The sequence below is a fragment of the Pelophylax lessonae genome (genome assembly GCF_965119305.1).
Source record: "Pelophylax lessonae genome assembly, chromosome: 1".
Taxonomy (NCBI): domain Eukaryota; kingdom Metazoa; phylum Chordata; class Amphibia; order Anura; family Ranidae; genus Pelophylax; species Pelophylax lessonae.
In genome coordinates, this window is record NC_138768.1 from 804,263,007 (window position 1) to 804,284,890 (window position 21,884).

The following is a 21,884-nucleotide window of genomic DNA, read 5'->3' on the forward strand; positions in this document are numbered from 1 at the left end:
CCTTTTCAGTTTCAATAAACTATATAGCGCTGACTAACAAACATTACAATTCCACTGTCTACCCAAATGTGTATAACGCAATGTCCCTTCAGCAGTCACAAGCTCTCCATGTTCTCTACTGTATAAATCAAGTTGTTGGTCATGGTGTGGTGAAGAGGATGTAAACAATGTTGTGCTAGAACTTGTGGAAATCAATCTAAAATTGGCCTAGTGTAGCGAGGGGGGCGAGCATACACAAATGGCTGAAGGGGTTTTGTTTAGAAAAATAAGTCTGTCTCACTCACCCTACCTAAATGATGCTGATAGACCACTATGGCCAACATGGAGCCCGTACAGTGGAAGAACTGCCATCTGCCACCCAAAAACTATTATAACCCGATTTCCTTAGTTCTCCCATTAGTAATAAATGCTCCAAAGTGCTTTATTTTAGACCTTGCTATATGATGTGGTTAGGCTACTCTTCTCACTGAATATTGAAGCGGACGCCATCTTGCCCGTGTCATAACACTTCGTTCCCCTATCCTTTCTTCCTCCCTCCCTCCAATGAGGTCTTTGGGGAATTTTGCATGTGTACAGATAGAAGGACCCAAGCCTCACTTTGAACCCCAATCTAGCTTCCTCCATGGTGCATACACCTCAGTGACAAGGAAAAGGAGGTGATCCTTTAAAAGAATTTCCTAAGTCCTGTGACATTGGTGGTCTCATTATGGTCTCATTAGGGTATTGTAAAGTAAACAGACTCATGAAAGCGAGCGCCTATGCTGTAGATCAGTGGTCCTCAACCCTGGCATACAGGGCCCACTAACAGGCCAGATTTTAGGTATTACCTTGGGGAGATGCAGACTAGAGAACTGCAATCACTGAGCAGCAAATGATATCACCTGGGATGTATTTCAGTTATCTTGAAAATCTGGCCTGTTAGTGGGCCCTGTAGGCCAGGGTTGAGGACCACTGCTGTAGATAATGGATGAGGTCATTCCACCACAGGCGTACTTCACATCATGGCACAGCCAGGATGCCATGAAACATGCAAAAAAATACTCCATGGATCAGGCAGACTAAAAACTGAAAGCTAATTTCTGATTGATTGCCATGAGTAACAGCACAACTACTAAGAAAAATGGGAAGTTAGTTAGAGTTAGTAATTACTGTGTATACATCCGTGTATACAGTGCATCCGGAAAGTATTCACAGCGGTTCACTTTTTCCACATTTTGTTACGTTACAGCCTTATTCCAAAATAAATTAAATGTATTATTTTCCCTCAAAATTTCTACAAACAATACTCCATAATGACAACACGAAAGAAGTTTGAAGTTTTTTGCAAATTTATAAAAAAAAAACAAAAAAAAAAAACAACACACATGTGAATAAGTATTCACAATCTTTGGTCTATACTTTGTTGAAGTACCTTTGGCACTTGTAAAACCCATTGAAGTCACTGCAAGCAACCCATCACCCAATTACAGCAGAGATGATGAGGAAACAAACAGTATCATATATAAATTTGTATATGTGAATGTTAGTATAGGAGTCTTTTCATTGTTTATATGTTTTTTTAATTTTTGTACAATAAACATTTGACATTTTATCATATTTTGAATGGTAATGTTAAAGTCCTCAATTTAGTTCCTAGGGTTTTTTCCCCCCAAGTTGTATGGGGAGCGTCAGTCCGCAGCCATTTTCAGATCTCTCCAGAGATGTTTAATCGGGTTCAAGTCTGAGCTCTGGCTAGGCCACTCAGGGATATTCACAGAGTGGTCCCATAACCACGCTGGAGCTTCGTCATCCAAACGCCGGAGCTCCGTAAGAGTGACCATCAGGTTCTTTTTCACCTCCCTGACTAAAGCCCTGTACACACGATCAGATTATCGAACGATCTGTCGTCCGTTTTTTGTGGCATGCTAGTCTGATGTGGAAAGTGAAGAGGTTATTTTCATATGAATTTTCCCGTACGACAGAATTCTACTTCAGAAGTGATGTCATGTGTTGGATTGCTTTGTATGTGTTCTGTCGTCTCTGAGCATGCCTAGTCTTGATCTTAAGATTTTTTTCCGTCAAAATCTGTACTAATGAGACAAAAATCGGACGTTATTTTGACGGACGACAAAAATTATATAGCCTGCACATAAGGATTTTGTTGGCCGAAAAGTCGGAGTCGGCTGTCGAAAGCACCATACTAACAATCCGAAAATCGGCAGATCGGTTGTCGGACGAATTTTCCCTACAGATATTCTTATCGTGTGTACGGGCCTTAAGGCCCTTTTCCCCAGATTACTCAGTTTTGGCAGGGCGGCCCGCTCTTTGAAGAGTCCTGGTGGTTCCAAACTGCTTTCATTTAAGGATGATGGAGGCCACTATGCTCACTGGGACCTTCAATGCTGCAGAAATGTTTCTGTACCCTTCCCCAGATCTGTACAATCCGGTCTTGGGAGGTCTACAGACAATTCCTTGGAATTCATGGCTTGATTTGTGCTCTGACATGCACTGTTAACTGTGGGACCTTATATAGACAGATGTGTGCCTTTCCAAATCACATCCAAATCAACTGAATTTACCATAGATGGACTCCAATCAAGTTGTAGAATATTTCGAGGATGATCTGTAGAAACAGGATCCACCTGAGCTCAAATTTGAGGGTCATGGCAAAAGCTGCGAATACTTGTGTACATGTGATTTTTTTCATATTTAATAAATTTGCAAAGACTTCTAACAAACTTCTTTCACATTGTCATGACGGGGTATTGTTTGTAGAATTGTGGAGGAAAATATTGAATTTAATCAATTTTGGAATAAGGCTGTAACATAACAAAAAATGTGGAAAAAGTGAAGTGCTGTGAATACTTTCCGGGTGCACTGTACATCTGTCTCCACAATTGCCCTGGAAACTAGGTCAAGAATATACAAGTCAATGACTACTTTTATTCAGTGTTCTCACAGAAGAATATCTGCTCCACCCTGCTACGTGAGAAAACATATATGCCCCGGGTCATGGTTACCAAGGCTGTCAAGCCTATAAAAAGCTTTGCTTTTTCATTAAATATAAACATTATAATAAAGCGGATACAATGCTAGAGCAAAGTAAAACAGATATCTATGGTAAACTCTACCAGGTCAGACTTGTACAAAAGACCTGTTACATAACACAGATAATTATTACATTACAAATTATAGTGGTGAGCAACACTCAGCTTCAGGTTTACACAATGAGCAATACCGCAAAACTACATGGCTGGTCTTAAAGCCGAAATGTATTCAGAAAGTGGAGATTTACTATATTATATGGAAGATTAAAAAATGTCAATTGTGCCGAAGCAATACCCTGATCAACATACAGTTGACCTTGAAAAAGTATTCACACCCCTTGAAATTTTTCACATTTTGTCATGTTACAACCCAAAACATAAATGTATTTTATTGGGATTTTATGCGATAGACCAACACAAAGTGGCACAGAATTGTGAAGTGGAAGGAAAATGATAAATGGTTTTTATCATTTAGGAAATTTGGAAAAGAATTTGGTGCTGCGAGTATTGCTTGCTTGAGGCTCTGACAAGAAGAAACCCAAGCCCTGCCTCTACCAAGATGGCTGCCTTCACACAGGCATGAACAGTCCGTAATAGGAAAGGTATAGCTACAAGGGAGACCACAGGCAATACTAGACACTAGTTCTTTGCCCTAAGCCTGCCTTTTTGTGAGCACAGCTTCCAGAGTTTAGTTACCCTTTAAGTTGGCTTCAGACACTATAGAGAGGTCAAAAAAAGACACGATCCGACTATCCAGTTATCTGTGCCTGATGGCGTGTCTCTACACAAGAATGGAAGCTTCAGGCCTATGGAACAGCCCAAAGAAGAAACAATGCTAACAGGGGCATAAGAGAAGTGATCAGACAAGGCTTTCTAATGCTACATTCCAATACATCGTTATGAGCCCTAACCAGCATGGTCCGCTGGTAGCTAGTACACATTAAAATGGCCGAACCGGCATCCTGACCATCCCGACACAGACTGATTTTTGACTGACTAGGTACTTAGGATTCCTCACTCTTTTCCATAGAAGAGAGATGGACTAAACTGCTGCACAGGAAGAGTTTCCAGCTTGTCAGATACTTAGTGCCTCTTACTGTCCATTGAGTCCCTTATTTCCGTCTAGCACAGTGGTATCCAAACTGCAGCCCTTTGCTTGCTTTTATCTGGCCCTTGGGGTGCTAATTTAGATTACTGACAGCAAGGAAGGGCACAATGCCTACAAATGCCACAAACGATGGAGCACAGTTCCCACCAAGGACACCAACAATGAGGCATAAAGACACCGATGATGGAGCACAATTCCCTCCAATAACACCAATGATGGGGCACAATTCTTCCCACTGACACCAATGATAAGGGATTGTTTATTCCCACTGATGGGACATTTTGTACTCCTGTTGGTCACAGTCCTGCGCGCCCCCCGAAGTCCTTCAGACAGCAAACTGGCTCTTTGTTTAGAAAGTTTGGAGACCCCTGCTCTAGCATGTGGTCAATTTAAGGGTGTGATTAAAAGGTTCAGGTAGCAAATGCAACAACTAGGAGCCAGTCATGCAACTGTATTCACTATACAAGCACAAATGGTGGAAATTTTCTGGACAACCAGGTGCCAGCTGCTTTCTTTTAAGGGCCCTTCTCTACAGCATGCTGGCAGGGGACGGGATTTTCTGTCCTGGCTGTCACTGCTTTCTAAAGGCTAAACACCTTTTTTTAATGCACCTGAAATATATTTATCTTTTTTAACCTGAATTTTTAGCTGGGCTTTAATATGTCTTAAGGCACTAGGCCTACCAATTTTGTTTAAGAGGATCACCAAATCTGTTCCTACTATTCAGTACAGAACACAAGGCGGAGTTTTGTCCTTCAGACATGTAGCATTAGTTGCCCTTTAATCTGTCGTCCCAGAAAGATTACTTTATGCCAGCAATAAAAGGGACCTTCCTCCCTCCTAACCATATGAAATTACCACCAAACACATTTTATTATGGCTTGCTCTCTTAGTTTCTATGTTGGTAGATGTTCATTATTCTCCTACTCCTATAATCCCAAGCCACCATTTTGAACAGCAGAGGTCATTGGTGGCCGGCTTCTTCTATGTTTTGGCTGCTTGGACCTTGCTAGATCTCAGCGCTAGATCTCGAGCATTCACTGTAAAATAGCTGGTGCTCTTTGTTATTAAGCTTTAGCATGGCTATGGAAACTAAAATGGCATTAGGGCCCTTTGCACTCCATGCAGCCCTATGGACAGGCGGCTTTAAACAGACTTGTGTTTGTTTATGCCCACCTACCTCCAAAGACTGCCCAGGTCAGGGAAAATATAAAAAAAGATAGAAAAAGACTGTGTCCTTTTCAATCTTTCCAAAGCTAAATGTGACAGATCAGAGGTAGCCTGATGTAAGAGGACAGCGGAGTCTGTTCACATCTGGTCACTGGTTAGCCTGGCACAAACTGAATGGACATCGATGTAAAAAAAAAAAAAAAAAAGTTGGATCCACCCCCTTCAGCTCATATTCAGCAGGGAATCTGCTCATGGTCCCCTGATGAACGACGCTGGCTTCATGTGAAAGGATCCTTATATGACCTTGCACATTGCTGAAGCCATGGCAATGTATAAATCACAAAAAAAAAAAAAAAATAATAAATAAAAAACCCTTTCCACTGACATCTTGCAAGATTTCGCAGTTTAGAGGCGAGATATCCCTGGAAGGCATTGGTCACATAGCCTTTCCCAGAAAACAGCTGTCTACATCACCAGTGCCTCAGTATACCAGAAAGTTGGATTAAACTAAATGTAGACAACACATTATTTACAGTGCCTTGCGAAAGTATTCGGCCCCTTTGAACTTTGCAAACTTTTGCCACATTTCAGGCTTCAAACAAAGATATAAAACTGTAATTTTGTGTGAAGAATCAAAAACAAGTGGGACACAATCATGAAGTGGAACAAAATTTATTGGATATTTCAAACTTTGTTAAATAAAAAACTGAAAAATTGGGCGTGCAAAATTATTCAGCCCCTTTACTTTCAGTGCAGCAAACTCTCTCCAGAAGTTCAGTGAGGATCTCTGAATGATCCAATGTGGACCTAAATGACTAATGATGATAAACAGAATCCACCTGTGTGTAATCAAGTCTCTGAATAAATGCACCTGCACTGTCATAGTCTCAGAGGCCCGTTTAAAGCGCAGAGAGCATCATGAAGAACAAGGAACACACCAGGCAGGTCCGAGATACTGTTATGGAGAAGTTTAAAGGCGGATTTGGATACAAAAAGATTTCCCAAGCTTTAAACATCCCAAGGAGCACTGTGCAAGCGATAATATTGAAATGGAAGGAGTATCAGACCACTGCAAATCTACGAAGACCTGGCCGTCCCTCTAAACTTTCAGCTCATACAAGGAGAAGACTGATCAGAGATGCAGCCAAGAGGCCCATGATCACTCTGGATGAACTGCAGAGATCTACAGCTGAGGTGGGAGACTCTGTCCATAGGACAACAATCAGTCATATACTGCACAAATCTGGCCTTTATGGAAGAGTGGCAAGAAGAAAGCCATTTCTTAAAGATATCCATAAAATGTGTTGTTTAAAGTTTGCCACAAGCCACCTGGGAGACACACCAAACATGTGGAAGAAGGTGCTCTGGTCAGATGAAACCAAAATCAAACTTTTTGGCAACCATGCAAAACGTTATGTTTGGCGTAAAAGCAACACAGCTTATCACCCTGAACACACCATCCCCACTGTCAAACATGGTGGTGGCAGCATCATGGTTTGGGCCTGCTTTTCTTCAGCAGGGACCGGGAAGATGGTTAAAATTGATGGGAAGATGGATGGAGCCAAATACAGGACCATTCTGGAAGAAAACCTGATGGAGTCTGCAAAAGACCTGAGACTGGGACGGAGATTTGTCTTCCAACAAGACAATGATCCAAAACATAAAGCAAAATCTACAATGGAATGGTTCACAAATAAACATATCCAGGTGTTAGAATGGCCAAGTCAAAGTCCAGACCTGAATCCAATCGAGAATCTGTGGAAAGAACTGAAAACTGCTGTTCACAAACGCTCTCCATCCAACCTCACTGAGCTCAAGCTGTTTTGCAAGGAGGAATGGGTAAAAATTTCAGTCTCTCGATGTGAAAAACAGGGAGACATACCCCAAGCGACTTACAGCTGTAATCGCAGCAAAAGGTGGCGCTACAAAGTATTAACTTAAGGGGGCTGAATCATTTTGCACGCCCAATTTTTCAGTTTTTTATTTGTAAAAAAGTTTGAAATATCCAATAAATTGCGTTCCACTTCATGATTGTTTCCCACTTGTTGTTGATTCTTCACAAAAAATTACAGTTTTATATCTTTATGTTTAAAGCCTGAAATGTGGCAAAAGGTCGCAAAGTTCAAGGGGGCCGAATATTTTCGCAAGGCACTGTATTGTAGCAAATGGTTAGATAATGTTAAGATCAGCAAACAGATGCACGCATCAGGAATTGTTAGCGTTGGAGGAAGTACAGAGCTCTATTACCTCCAACCAGACCATATGTGGTTGTTCTATTAAGAGTTATGGGCATTCATCTTACATACACCTAAAAGCAATACCCTCCCAAGGGAACATATAAGGGTGTGCAGAAGTACACCAATTCACTTCTAGTAACCAGATTCTTCATTCTATACAAAATGAAAAGCTGATTTTACTCCATGGGTACAGTGTTCCCATTCTAGCCATTCCAAGCATTATTTGCACCCTGCTGCTACAGACTATGTGTTGGTGTCAGCCGGGGCTGGCATAGAAAAGTGCATGAGTTAGATATAATGCCGGCTGCACAGTGATCTAACTCTAGGGATGTGCCCCTCTGACAGCAGGCAATCAAGTCATCACACAACCCACAAAAGCTGTGGATTAAATGCTTGTCAGTATAATTATCCCCCCTCCTCCAATCTGCGTGGAGCTGCAGTCAATGGGCAATCAACATGACTAGAGAGGGGAGAAAAAGCCAGAGACCTATTATTATGTTAACATGCCGCGTGCAACAAAGAGGGCCTTACACAGGCGTGCACATTTAGTTCCGAATACAACCAGGAAGGCCTGTTATTTTCATTACGCTTTATTTAACTCATGCCAAGAAATTGTGTACAGCGGATAAGGGATGCTATCATGGCAGAGAAGTTCTACCATAGAAACCACTCAGCTTGCCTTTAAAGTAAACCTGTCATGAGAGCACTATGAGGGCTACCATTATAGACCCGCTTCTGAAAATGCTAGTTATCTGGCTGTCACAATTATCTCTGGCATCAAAATGACCCAAAACATGTATGCAGACTGGGAAAGGTCAGAAACACTAGAAGTGCTTATCTGCATATTTGTTCTGAGTCAGCAATTGTAGAGGATGGCCTTGACAGCCAGGCAACTAGCATTTAACAGAGCAATGGGAGTTTTTAGACTTCTCTCATGCCAGGTTTCTTACAGTAGATGTAAACTCAAACTGGATGAAATTTAACTGCTTAAGGACCGCCCAACGTGCATAAATTGCGGCAGGGCGACCCTTAAGCGCAAAATCGCAATGTTCTTCCGTGGCTCTGGGGGGGGGGGGCGCGCAGCCCCGCTTCTGCTGTGATTGGACACAGTAAGAGCCAATCCGTGGTCATTTGGAGAGAGGCAGCACAGCGGTCTGCCTAGGTAAACAAAGCAGACCACCGTTCTGCCAGAGAGGAAAATTGAGATCTTGTGTTCCTACTAAGCTGAAACAGGGGTCTCCGTTTTCCTTTATAGTCAATGCACCTCCCCCCCCAGAAAGCACTCATGGGGAACACATTTAACCCTTCGATCGCCCCTGATGTTAACCCCATCCCCATCAGTATCATTCATACAGTTTTTGTTTTAGCACTGATCACTGTATTGGTGTCCCTGGTCCCCAAAAAGTGTCACTTCTTGTCAGATTTGTCCACTGCAATGTCGCAGTCTGGCTAAAACTCGCTGATTGCCAACATAACTAGTACAAAAATAAAGAATAAATAAAAAAATCCCTAAATCTATCCCATAGTTTATAGACGCTTATTATAACTATTGTGCCAAGCAATCAATATACGCCTATTGGGATTTTTTTTACCAAAAATATGTTCACATATTGGCCTAAACTGATGAAGAAATTTTTATTTTTTACATTTTTTTATTGGATGTATTTTAAATGGTTGGTCTTTTTGGGTTTATAGCGCAAAAAAATAAAAAGAAAGCTCTATTTGTGTGGGGAAAAAAAAAAAGGTATCAATTTTATTTGGGTACAGCGTTGCACGATCACGCATTTGCCAGTTAAAATAATGCAGTGCTGTATTGAAAAAATGGCCTGATCAGGAAGGGGGGGGGGTAAAACCTCCCAGAGCAGAAGTGGTTTAATCTGATAAAGCACTGCATATCGTAGACCGTCTACTAGTTTTTATTTCTGTGGAGCATTAGAGGAAGGTTGCACAACAGATAATCCTATGGTAAGAGGATACACATCCATAAAGAATCACTGTGAAATAGGTTTATGAATCTAAGTGCAACAGGTGAAATTATTAATAAAAAAAAAAAAAATAGTGGGCAGCACAGTGGCTAACACTTTGGTCAAGCAGCACTGGGATCTTTGGTTCGAAACCCAACCACGGCATTACCGGCCTTAAATTTGCATGTTTTCCCTGTGCTCCAGTTTCCTCACACACGCCAAAGACATGCTGGGAAGTTACTTGGCTCCTGTCTAAATTGGCCCTAGTATGCGTGTGTATGAATGGGAGTAAGGGACCTTAGAGTGTAAGGGACTGATGTGACTGCATAAAAATGTGTACAGCGCTGCGTAAATGGACGGTGCTATACACATACCTGAAATAAATTGAATAAAAAGGTAATTTAATCAACCTTACTTGGTGTCTGGAGGTTACCACTAAAGTAGAACTCAAAGCAAAACAACTTGGTTTTGGATAGAAGGAAGATGGATTAAAACCCCTTTCTGGTTTTTATTGCCGTCTGTGCCCCGGTTAGGGAGATTCACTCTCTGTCATGTCTACGGATATCACCAAGAGTGGAAGATAAAGAAAACCCCAAAATTGTGGGTTGTCCCCAGAACAGAAATCCTCCAATGGGGACACTTGTTCTGGTAACAACAACAAGGGATTCCCTCATTTTGGAGGGATATTCGCTCACTTCCTGGCTATGGGCCTGGAAGTGAAGGGAAATCTCCCCATAGGACACAGGTGGCAAAGAAAAAATGAAAAGGAGGTATAGCCTTCCCTTACTCTATCCAAAACTAGAAAAAAAGTTTTGCCTTTAAATTTCGTTTAACATGATCTCTATGAGTACCACCTAAAAAGATTCCCACATCAGAATTTTAAAAATGAGCAGAAGGCTGTGCTAGCCATTAAAAAAAATAGGTTTGTCCCCATTTATTAGCTAACTATATTATTGTAGTACAATCTATTTAGTGAGCCAATAAATGGTATAACTCTAGATTAACCTCTCTCGACCAGAGCTCCATGGAACTCTAGGGCAGTGATGGCGAACCTTGGCACCCCAGATGTTTTGGAACTTCATTTCCCATGATGCTCATGCACTCTGCAGTGTAGTTGAGCATCATGGGAAATGTAGTTCCATAACATCTGGGGTGCCAAGGTTCGCCATCACTGCTCTAGGGTCTAGGGTTCTTAATGAGATTGTCAGGGTTTCTTTCATTAATGGGCAATTCCCTCCTCTCAGATAAGTTGCCACTGACACCAATGAACTTTAGATATCTGTGGGGGGGGGGGGGGGATTATTCCCTAGGACCACAAATATAAGAAGGATTCTTCCCACTGACCATTGCGCTAATGTACTGTGAGCTATAGATATAGTAATTATTTGAAAGGGTTACTGAGCCTGGAACGTTATTTAAAGGGTTCCTTCCTGTTCGTAAGGGCGACAAAGGCTTCCATAAATCCAACTTTAAAATTTCAAAAGGAAAAATAAAAGCAGAGCCTCAGCATAGCTCCAGTTCCTTGAAACATGGAAGCAACAGGACAGAACCCAAGCAGCTCAGCACATGATTTTTGAAGCAGTTGGTGTTATGTAGACCATAATTTCATAAGTCAGCTGAATGAGAGCAGAAACCCTATGGGTGAAAGTCAGACAGCCAAAGATCCATAAATATACTAAATCCCTAAAGCCTGTCATCAAGCCAGATGATCCAGCAAAGACAACATTAGACATTCTGTACTGCTGTAAATTCAGATATTTTGACAGTGTGACTAAAGGATATGCACAACAAAACTCAAGAAGAGTCAGATTTCCATCCCTGTGGCTGTCAGGAAGACAACGTTTGTTGCCCAAGGGAACCCTCTCTACTGGGATCACGCCTTTAACATTGATCTGAAGGCTTTTTCTGTTTCAATCGTTTTTATTATTATTTCGACAGTATAAAAGTAACAAAAGTGTTGTCAAGTATAGAGCATCGAACAATCCTTGAATGCCCTATTTAGGCAAAGTAATGATACATTGGTGGGGAGGGGGAACAGATCAACATAGAAACTTAGAAAGTAGATTATACCTTCTCAGAGGTCAAGGATGTACCATTAGTTGTATGGGAATAGGTTTTGTGGAAAACGTGGGAGTTGGAGCAAGAACAATCTAGTCACTAGTAGTAGAGTATCTATATAATCATTGCTTAAATCTTTATATGGAGCTATAAAGCCCCAGACCCTGAGATCAAAACTGTCTCGAACCGCACCCACCGATCATATAGACCACCCCGAATAGGAAGCCCACAACCAGCGAGCCTGGCTCTCAGCAAGCACTAAACATTTCCAAGTATTATAAACGAACCCATTTATGGGGTAACCGATCCCCCAATGTAACATTTATACCTCGAAATAAGGAAAGGGGAAAGAAGGAAGACTGTTAGGTGTCAGAGAAGTAAAGGCTAAAGGTTTTTTACCATCAATCTATGCACAGAGTTGGTTTACATTCTCAACAACAGTCAAACATTTTTAAAAACGTACGACGACATTCTCAGGTTACGCGTACGCACACTCATTCATAACGTGTTGTTTTGCTTGAGCTGCAAAAAATTCATTCTTAGAATCGAAACAATATACCAAGTCCAGAGACTTCTACACATGATGGCCAGCAAAAACTGGATTTTTGTAAGAACTTACCGTAAAATCAGTTTCTCTGAAGTCCATTGGACAGATGCAGCTTCCATACTTATCCATTGGGTTATGCTGCCCCCTGCAGGAGTAATTCTAGGCAGGAAAAAAGTAATTCCACGCCCATGGGGCTGTCCCCACAGGCATAACCCCACACCCTCTGCTCCAGCAAACCAGTTTCGCTGTAAGCAGTAAAGAAGATACAAAAGCCATCCCAATAACAGAGAGGCAGGTGCTGCGCCTGTCAATGGACTTCAGAGAAAATGGATTTTACGTTAAGCTCATACAAAAATCCAGTTTTCTCTATCATCCATTGACAGACACAGCTTCCATACTTCTTATCCATTGGGATGTCCCAAAGCAGCGTAGGCATGAGGGGTAGGAAGAACGCAACCAGATAGTAACCTAAACTCCAAAAAGGATAAACATAGCCCACTGGGTATCATGAAGCTCAACCAAGAACAGGAGCTCACCCAGGAGAAAAAAAATTATTCCCCTTGATCCAGCAACTGACTCAGGTAATCCCCTTGCCAATTCTCCACAACCGGAATGTGGACTGCAGAAAGAGCTGGAACATTGGCTTCCGCCCAAACCAGAATCTCGGCCACCTCCGAGGCCGCCAGGGCACTCTTGGTGCCCCCTTGATTGATGTAAGCCGGAGACCCGCGTAGCCGACTCATCCAGTGGAACAGGCAAAGCTTGATCACTCTGAGTTCCAGAGTATTATTCGGCAAGGAAGACTCTTGTCGACCAAGTCCCCTGGACACAGAGCTTCTCCAGCACTCTGCCCCAGCCCGACAGGCTGGTGTCAGTGGTGACCACTGTCAAGAACAACGGCAGGAAGGACTTGCCCTGACACAAAGCTGGCGACTGGATCCACCAGGAAAGAACCAATCTCGTGCAATGGCTCAAACTAATCTTCTGTTCCAACGACCGAGGGTTCCTGTTCCATTTTGCAAGAATCTCTTTTTGCAGAGGCCTCGAGTGAAAACTGAGCAAAATGGGACCGCCTCGAAGGTCGATACCATCAGAACCAGGGCCCTCATGCAAGTCCATAGGGAAGACCGATCAGTTTCCATCAGCAACCTAAATCGCCCTTTTGAACTTCTGAAGCTTTTCCAAACGGAAGAAAGACCCTCGCCAGAGCAGAGTCGAGAGTCAGCCCCAGATAAGTGACCCGTACGGATGGCGTCTGAGCAGATTTTTTAAATTGATCGTCAACCCGAATTCCTGAAGGATATGAACCGTAACGGAGATGTTGTCCCAACAGATCCGAATGAGAGTCTGCTCGCAACAGGAGATCGTCCAGATATCCCAAAACCGCAATTCCTCTCTGACATAAGGCCAACGCCGGGGCCAGGACCTTGGTGAAAAACTCTGGGAGCGGAGGCGAGACCCAAATTAAAAGTGCTCCTCTGCCACCGCAAAGCAGAGGAATCGCTGATGTCCCTCGAAGATGGGGACATGCAAATACGCATCTTTAATATCGATGGAGGCCAGAAAATCCCCGATTCAAGCACACAACCACCGACCGAATGGACTAGATTCAAAACTTCTGCACTCGCACAAAGCGGTTTAGGGCTTTGAGATCCAGGATTGGACGCACCTTGCTCTCCTTTCTGGGCACCGTGAACAGGTTTGAATAGAAACCTTGAAAGCATTCCTGCGGAGGAACCAGCACAATCACTCCTTGAGCAAGGAGATCCCGCACAGCCTCCCAGAGATCTTTTAAACGATCCAGAGACAGGTGAAGATTTGACTGAAAAAAACGGACGGGACCAAAATTCTATCTTGTACCCGGAACGAATCAGTTTGTGAACCCACTTGTCTTGAATGTAGGAAGTCCAGGGATACTGAAAGAAGTGCAGATGCCCTCCCCCCACCCCAGAAGCGGGTGAGGGCACCCCTTCATGCTGAAGAGGACTTGTCCGCAGAACTGGGCTGACTGGTCTTGGGCTTGCCCCAGTGCTTTTTAGTCCCTCCAGAAGCTCTGAATGGCTTACCTTTTTCTTGCGCCCCGGAGGCACGAAAAAACCAACAAACAAACAAGTAAGTCTATGAGCGGTAAAGGAAGGCCCCGCTTAGTACGGGGTGCTTTACCTTTGGAGGATTGAGGAAGAAGAGTACTCTTCCCACCAGTCAGAACCTTGATCAACCCAGTGAGTCGCCAAATAATTGCTCTCCCAGAAAAGGAAGATCTGTCAGGGCTTTCTTGGAAGCCTGGTCAGCCGACCAGCTCTTTAGCCAAACCATGCATCTTAATTCAATCCCCACAGACAACACTCTAGCCACCAGGAGAGCCGCATCCAAGGATGCATCACACAAGAACACCAGGGCCAGGGCCATCTGGTCCATAAGTTCCATCAGCTCCGGGGAAACTATGTCAGGATCCAAGCTCCCCTTCAGAGCCTTCACCCATTCCGTAATCGTCTGTGATACTAAAACAGACACAAAGAACCTGCCAACACATGAAGATGGCAGGAAAGGGATTCCACCCACCTGTCCACCGGATCCGTAAAAAAACAAAAAGGTAATCTTCCACAGGCACTATAGTAGATTTTTTCAACCTGGGAACAGGATGATCCACCTTGGGTGGTACTGACCGACGGTTGGAATCCACCGCAGCAAAGGGATAACAGCATTTAAAGCGCTTAGGCACTACTAGCACGTGACTGATGCGCCGCCATTGGTCATTAACAAGATCATGAAAATTCTCAAGACAAGGAAAAACCTTGCTCGATTTATGGGTCTTACGGGAGCAAAGAGACACCCATGTCTCCGCCGGCGTGGGCTCATCTGCCATTTTTAAAGTTTCCTTTACTGAAACAATAAGGGCTTCCACTAAAGCGCGTTCCCATGCTGCAACTGAAGAAGACCGGTCCTCTTCACCATCTGACTAGAGGGACAGCGACCCCGCAGGTAGTGGGGCATCCGTAGCGATTATATCAGCCTCTGAATTAGAGGACCCCACCAATGATGTAGAAGGCAGCGGCCGTTTTCAGCTAGTAACTTTTTTTATAACAAAATCGACCTTGGTCGCCACCAGGCTTTCCAGGGCTGCTAAAATTGTGACCAACGATTGCGATCCGGACGGTCCAGGCGTCGCACTAAGTGGGTCTGAATTTCCTGCCTGGGACTCCATATTCAATGCAACTGAAAAAAAGGAGTACCGTCACTTTAAAAACGCTGACCGCGGTTCCCACTGCCGATCGCCACAGTCTGCGGAGTCGCTCCTAAATATACACCGACAGCAGAGTGTGTAAGGATATGCCCACAAAGATCCCAGTACTGTACCACTTTAATATTTTTGTATTGTTGTATATCATTTTTGCACAGAGGCGGTCCTCTTCTGTCAAAAGGGGCCCAGGGCAGCTGCCCTTTTTGCCCCTAAATCTGGCACTGCAGCCCCCCCTAAGGCCTCCCACACACAGGATGTTAAAAAAAACATCAGTAGCATTAGCTGTAGAAAGCTGAAGCTAAAGAATAAGTTTTGCAGCGTTTATGCAGAAGCATTTATCAGCTTTTGCGTTTCATAGAAATAGGTCAGTAGGGTGCGTTAGCAAAACTATACCCCCACTAAGTGCCGGTTCACACTGAAGCGGCACAACTTCGGGGGCGACCTGTGAAGTCGTGTGCACCGCGACTTCGGCGCGACTTGCACGGACTTCACAGAATGAATGTCTATGCAAGTCGCTCCAGGTCGCCCCGAAGTAGTACAGGAACCTTTTTCTAAGTCGGAGCGACTTGTGTCGCTCCTATTAGAACGGTTCCCGTACCACACAACGGACCGCGACGGACCGTGACTTGTCAGGCTGACAAGTTGCCTGACAAGTCGTACTAGTGTGAACAGGCCCTAAAGCTTATGGCTCAAAAAATCTGATAAACGCCAAATGGCCACGTTTTTCAGCGTTTTTAAGCTTTTATCAAAAACTCCTCTTAAAACCCACTAGTTCTGGGGGGGGGGGGGGGTTTTCTAGCCAGAAAACACTGATAACAGCCTATGTGGGCATGGACACACAGGATAACATGCTGGGGGAGTTTACTGGCTGCAGGAAAAAACGCCTGAAGTCAAAAACAGCTGCTGTAAAAAAGACCAGTGTGCATGTGGCCTAATATTTACCAGAGTCTGATCTCAATCCAGTGATGTGCACAAGAGCAGCTGCTCTCCCAACTCTCTCCCTCACTGGCTCAGACACAGTAGTGGGATCCTTTGGCTGCTGTCAATCACAGCCAGTGAGGAGGGAGCGGGGGTGAGGCAGAGCCCCGTTCTCTTTTGTCAATTTACACACAGAGCTGGACTTGGGAGTCTGCCCGAGTGCCCCCCTGGCAACTGTTTTGGCATTCAGCAGGGGCGACGAGCTAGGAGCACCGCCAGGGGACCAGAGAAGAGCATTAGGGCTGCTCTCTGCAAAACCATTGAACAGAGCAGGTAGATATACCATGTTTGTTATTCTAAAAAAACCCTTTAGTATCACTTTTAAAGAACATTTTCTTATTTCATTGGTCCTAATGTGGTTTAGAATAGCGTGACAATGGTTAAATAACCCTATATAAAATGACAATCCGCTGATGATGGGAAAAAAAAATTGTAGCCGACATCTAGAACAGGGAAAAGCTACCGCTTTGCTTCTGGTATCCAAGTCACAGACCCTTGGTGTCTAATGATAATCCTGATCAGTTTTCGTCTTCAGTAAGTGGACAAGAGATCTTTACAGTATCTAATGTCAATACATTGTAATGTTTGGGGGATCAGCTGGATCGCAGGACACAGGCGTTGCAACCAAAGAAATGTTTATTAACTTAAACAGGCTTCATAGCAGCAAAAAAAAAAAAAAAAAACACAACAAGGAAAAAACAGTCTCACCGACTTGAAGAGTTCAGAGCTGCTTTTGCAGTCAAACAGTCCCAACTTTTGAAGAGGGTAGCTTCCCCTGGCAACAGGTTCCCAGTCAGCACACTGACATGCACCTTCTTGGCTGTACAAAAGTCCACCATTCACCATCCACAGTCTCCTCTATGCTCCACCACACCCAATCTACAACTTCCTGTCCTTCTTAAACCCACTTCCTCGGATCAATGAGTTAACCCCTTTTTCTCCCTTAAAGGGCCCAGAGCCCAAACCGAGGGGAAATATAGCGTCCTTCAAGGACCCACCCTCTGCGACCTGTACATATCCCCCCCCCCCCCTCTGCTTCAACGCCAAGGAGGTGGAGGCAACAGTGGAGCTAAAACAATGGGCTCGAGAGAGGGCATCTGCATTTTGATGCTGTCTCCCGGGCCTGTGCTCCACTACAAATTTAAATTCCTGGAGTGCCAGGAACCAACGGGTAATCCTGGCATTAGTCCCTTTACTTTGTCTCATCCATGTTAAAGGAGCCTGGTCCGAAATCAGCCTAAATTTCCTCCCCAAGAGATAATACCTGAGGGATTCTAAGGCCCACTTAATGGCTAAACACTCTCGCTCAACTATCGCATAGTTTTTCTCCGCTGGTGTCAGCTTTCTACTGAGGAAGACTACCGGGTGCTCCTCACCCTGAACAACCTGTGACAGGACTGCTCCTAACCCTGTATCTGAAGCGTCAGTCTGGACAATGAATTCTCTTGAAGAGTTTGGCGCCATCAGGACAGGGTGTTGGCACAGTGCTGACTTAAGCTCCAAAAAAGCCCTTTCAGCGTCTGCATTCCACTCAATCATGACCGACTTCCGACCCTTAATCAGATCGGTCAGTGGAGCCGCCAATGTGGCAAAGTTGGGTACAAACCTCCTGTAGTATCCCACTATGCCCAGGAATGCACGTACCTGCTTCTTTGTTAGGGGGCGGGGCCAGTTCTGTATCGCCTCTACCTTGTTGACCTGAGGTTTTACCAGCCCTCTACCTACGATATACCCCAGGTATTTCACCTCCTCCATTCCCAATCTACAACTTCCTGTCCTTCTTAAACCCACTTCCTCTGATCAATGAGTTAACCCCTTTTTCTCCCTTAAAGGGCCCAGAGCCCAAACAGAGGGGAAATATAGCGTCCTTCAAGGACCCACCCTCTACGACCTGTACAACATACAGAAGGGTTGTATAGACTGGCGATTACAGCTTGCTTGTGAGATCAGTTCCAGATGCTTCCAAGATCATTCACAGTTCGTTGACAAGGGCATCCGACCTCCTGACCTGCATCTGACCTCCTTCAGAGCCGCAATAACCTGCTTTTGCATTTCGATTGACTTGTATGGGGAGATGTGAACAAAAGCATGTGTACGTGGGTGCAAACGATGCAGTCATAAGCCTTGTTCCCTCTGTTCCTAGTAGCTACACTATTATGTAAAAAAAAACACAGGCCTGGATATATTAAGAGCTGCATTTGCATCCACCCCAAGCAAAGGATTTGACTTGTAAATAATTATTTATGAATGCCAGGAAAAGCTTGCTCGACATGCTTAGTAAAATATTAGTTGGCGTTTACCCACACTTTCTCTTGTGACGCACCCTACTGACCTATTTCTATGAACTACTGACAAAGGAACTCAAGTAGGCTGCCATTTGCTCACTTCCTTCTAGAAATACTAAAAGCCTGGCTGTCACATTGAATCCCTGGCTACTAGGGAACAAAGTTTACGGTCATAAAAAGAGAGAGGGAAAGTCTCACCTCCAAATCTACATTCCTGTTCTAGGCTACAGACACAAAGTATTAAAGCTGGTGGGACCGCCAATCACTGCCAGGACACATTTTTAGAAGGAGATCAGCAATGTCAGTGCCCAAAGGTCTCAAGTTTTCTCCTAAAGGAAAACATTAACCACTTGTCGGCCAGGCGTTTTCTAGCACTTTGTTTACAAGGTAAATCCGTATTTTTTTTTGCTATTTAGAATCCCCAAACATTATCCATTTTTATTATTATTAGACCCTAGGGAAAAAAATGGCGATCAATGCCAATTTTTAATGTCACACAGTATTTGCGCAGCGGTTTTTCAAAACGCAATATTTTTGTAAAAAAAAACATTTAAATGAAGAAAAAAGAAAACTAATAAAGTGCATCCAGAAAGTATTCACAGCGCTTTATTTTTTCTCCACATTTTATGATGTTAATGAATTTAATCAATTTTGGAATAAAGCTGTATTTTCCTCAAAATTCTACAAACATTACCCCATAATGATAATGTGAAAGAAGTTGATTTGAAACCTTTGCAAATTTATAAAAAAATAAAAAATATCACATGTACATACAGTGTTTGCTCAATACTTTGTTGAAGCACCTTTGGCACCCACTACAACCTCAAGTCTTTTGCATATGATACTACAAGCTTGGCGCACCTATTTTTCAGCAGTTTCTTTCATTCTTCTTTGCAGGACCTCTCAATGTCCATCAGGTTGGATGGGAAGGGTTGGTGCACAGCCATTTTCAGATCTCTCCAGAGATGTTTAATTGGGTTCAAGTCTGGGGTCTGGCTGGGCCACTCAAAAGGACATTCACAGAGTTGTCCTGTAGCCTCTCCTTTCTTATCTTGGCTGTGTGCTTAGGGTTGTTGTCCTGTTGGAAGATGAACCTTCAACCCAGTCTGAGGTCCAGAGCGCTCTGGAGCAGGTTTTCATCAAAGATTTCTCTGTAGAATGCTGCATTCATCTTTCCCTGGATCTGGACTAGTCTCCAAGTTCCAGCCGCTAAAAAACATCCCCACAGCATGATGCTTCCACCACCATGCTTCACTGTAGGGATGGTATTGACCAGGCGGTGCCTGGTTTCCTCTAGACACGCTTGCCATTCAGGCCAAAGAGTTTAAGCTTGGTTTTATCAACCAGAGAATTTTGTTTCTCGTTGTCAGACAGTCCTTTAGGTGCCTTTTGGCATTTTAAAGGTGGGCTGTCATGTGCCTTTTACTGGGGAGTGGCTTCTGTCTGGTAACTCTACCATACAGGCCTGATGATTGGTGGAGTGCTGAAGAGATGGTTCTTCTGTAAGGTTCTCCTCTCTCCACAGAAAAACGCTGGAGCTCTGTCAGAGTGGCCATCGGGTTCTTGGTCACTTGGTCAGTTTGGCCGGGCGGCCCGCTCAAGGAAGAGTCTTGGTGGTTCCAAACTTCTTCCATTTACGGATGATGGAGGCCACTGTGCTCATTGGGACTTTCAATGCTGCAGAAATTTTTCTGTACCCTTCCTCAGATCTGTGCCGCGATACATTCCTGTCTCAGAGGTCTACAGACAATTCCTTGGACTTCATGGCTTGGTTTTGCTCTGCCATGTAGAGTAACTGTGGGACCATACATAGACCGGTGTGTGCTTTTCCAAATCATGTCCAATCAACTGAATTTACCACAGGTGGACTCCAATCAAGTTAATAGAAACATCTCAAGGATGATCAGTGGAAACAGGATGCACCTGAGCTCAATTTTGAGTGTCATGGCAAAGGCTGTGAATACTTACGTACATGTGATTTATTTATTTTTTTTATTTTTAATAATTTGAAAAGATTTCAAACAAACATCTTTCACATTGTCATTATGGGGTATTGTTTGAGGAATTTTAAGGAAAATATTGTTTGTAGAATTTTGAGGAAAATAATAAGTTTATCAATTTTGGCATAAGGTAACATAACGTGTGGAAAAAGTGAAGCACTGAATACTTTCCGGACGCACTGCATACCCCAATTTTTTTTTGCAAAATGAAAAAAAAAAAATGAGGTTATGCCAAGTAAATAGATACTTAACATATCATGCTTTAAAATTGTGCACGCTCTTGGAACATCGACAAACTACAGTACTTTAAAAGATCGCCTATGTAGTTTAACGCCTTTGCAGGTTACCTGTTTAGAGTTACACAGTAGGTCTAGTGCTAGAATTCTTGCTCTTGCTCAAACATTCACAGCGATACCTCACATGTGTGGTGCAAACACTGTTTACATGTGTGCGCAACTTGCGTATGCGTTAGTTTCAGCGTGCAAGCGTTATTTTTTCTATTTAATTTTACACTGTCCCTTTTATGATTTTTTTTTCTTAATCACTTTTATTCCCATTACAAGGATTGTAAGCATCCCTTTTAATAGAAATGACCGGTCCTTTTAAATGGAGAGATCTAGGGTCAAAGACCCCAAATCTCTTCTTTACCTTTAAACGCAAAAGATCAAAAATTAAAAAATAAAAAAAATAAATAAAAAAAAAAGAAGGTTTACTTCCAGCCTGGACCAGAAGTAACGTCAGGACGTCCTCCAAGGCCATTGAGGCGACCAAAGAGGATCTAATCTTTGATAACCTATGGGAGCAGCCAGGCTGCACCGTCTTATTGCTTCTCTTGCAAACTGGCGGAAACGGTAAGCCCGAGAAACACCGGCGAGTGGCGGGCGTCCCCCTCCCGCTGCTTCAGAAAGCATTCCAGCAGCTCATGAGCTGCTTGGAATGCTTTAAAAAAAAAAAAAGCCAAAGGATACCGGGGTTATAGCGGATATCTTCATATATATGCATTTCAGTTGGCAAGTGGTTAAAGAAAAAAATGGGAGCTACACTGCCATAGATCATACTCCACAGTAGTCACCTTTTCCTCACCGAAAAACAAATCTGCACAGGGCTGCTGTTCAGGGCCCCCCGAAAATATCAAACACCATATTTTTGTTAAAAATACATTATTCATTATACATTATTAGTGGACACAACACAAATGACAAAATTCCTGCTAAATCTAAAATATAAAACTGTATTGCGGTAATAAATAAAGCTGTGTGTGAATGAGGTC

At 43.4% G+C, this 21,884-nt stretch overlaps 1 protein-coding gene across 2 annotated transcripts in view; it reads right to left on the bottom strand.

Annotated features, from left to right (window-relative positions):
• The window catches only part of RGS12 (regulator of G protein signaling 12), a gene marked incomplete at its 3' end in the record, with an annotated part of 381,119 nt that overhangs the window by 80,070 nt on the left and 279,165 nt on the right, over positions 1-21,884 (bottom strand). The window lies entirely within an intron of this gene.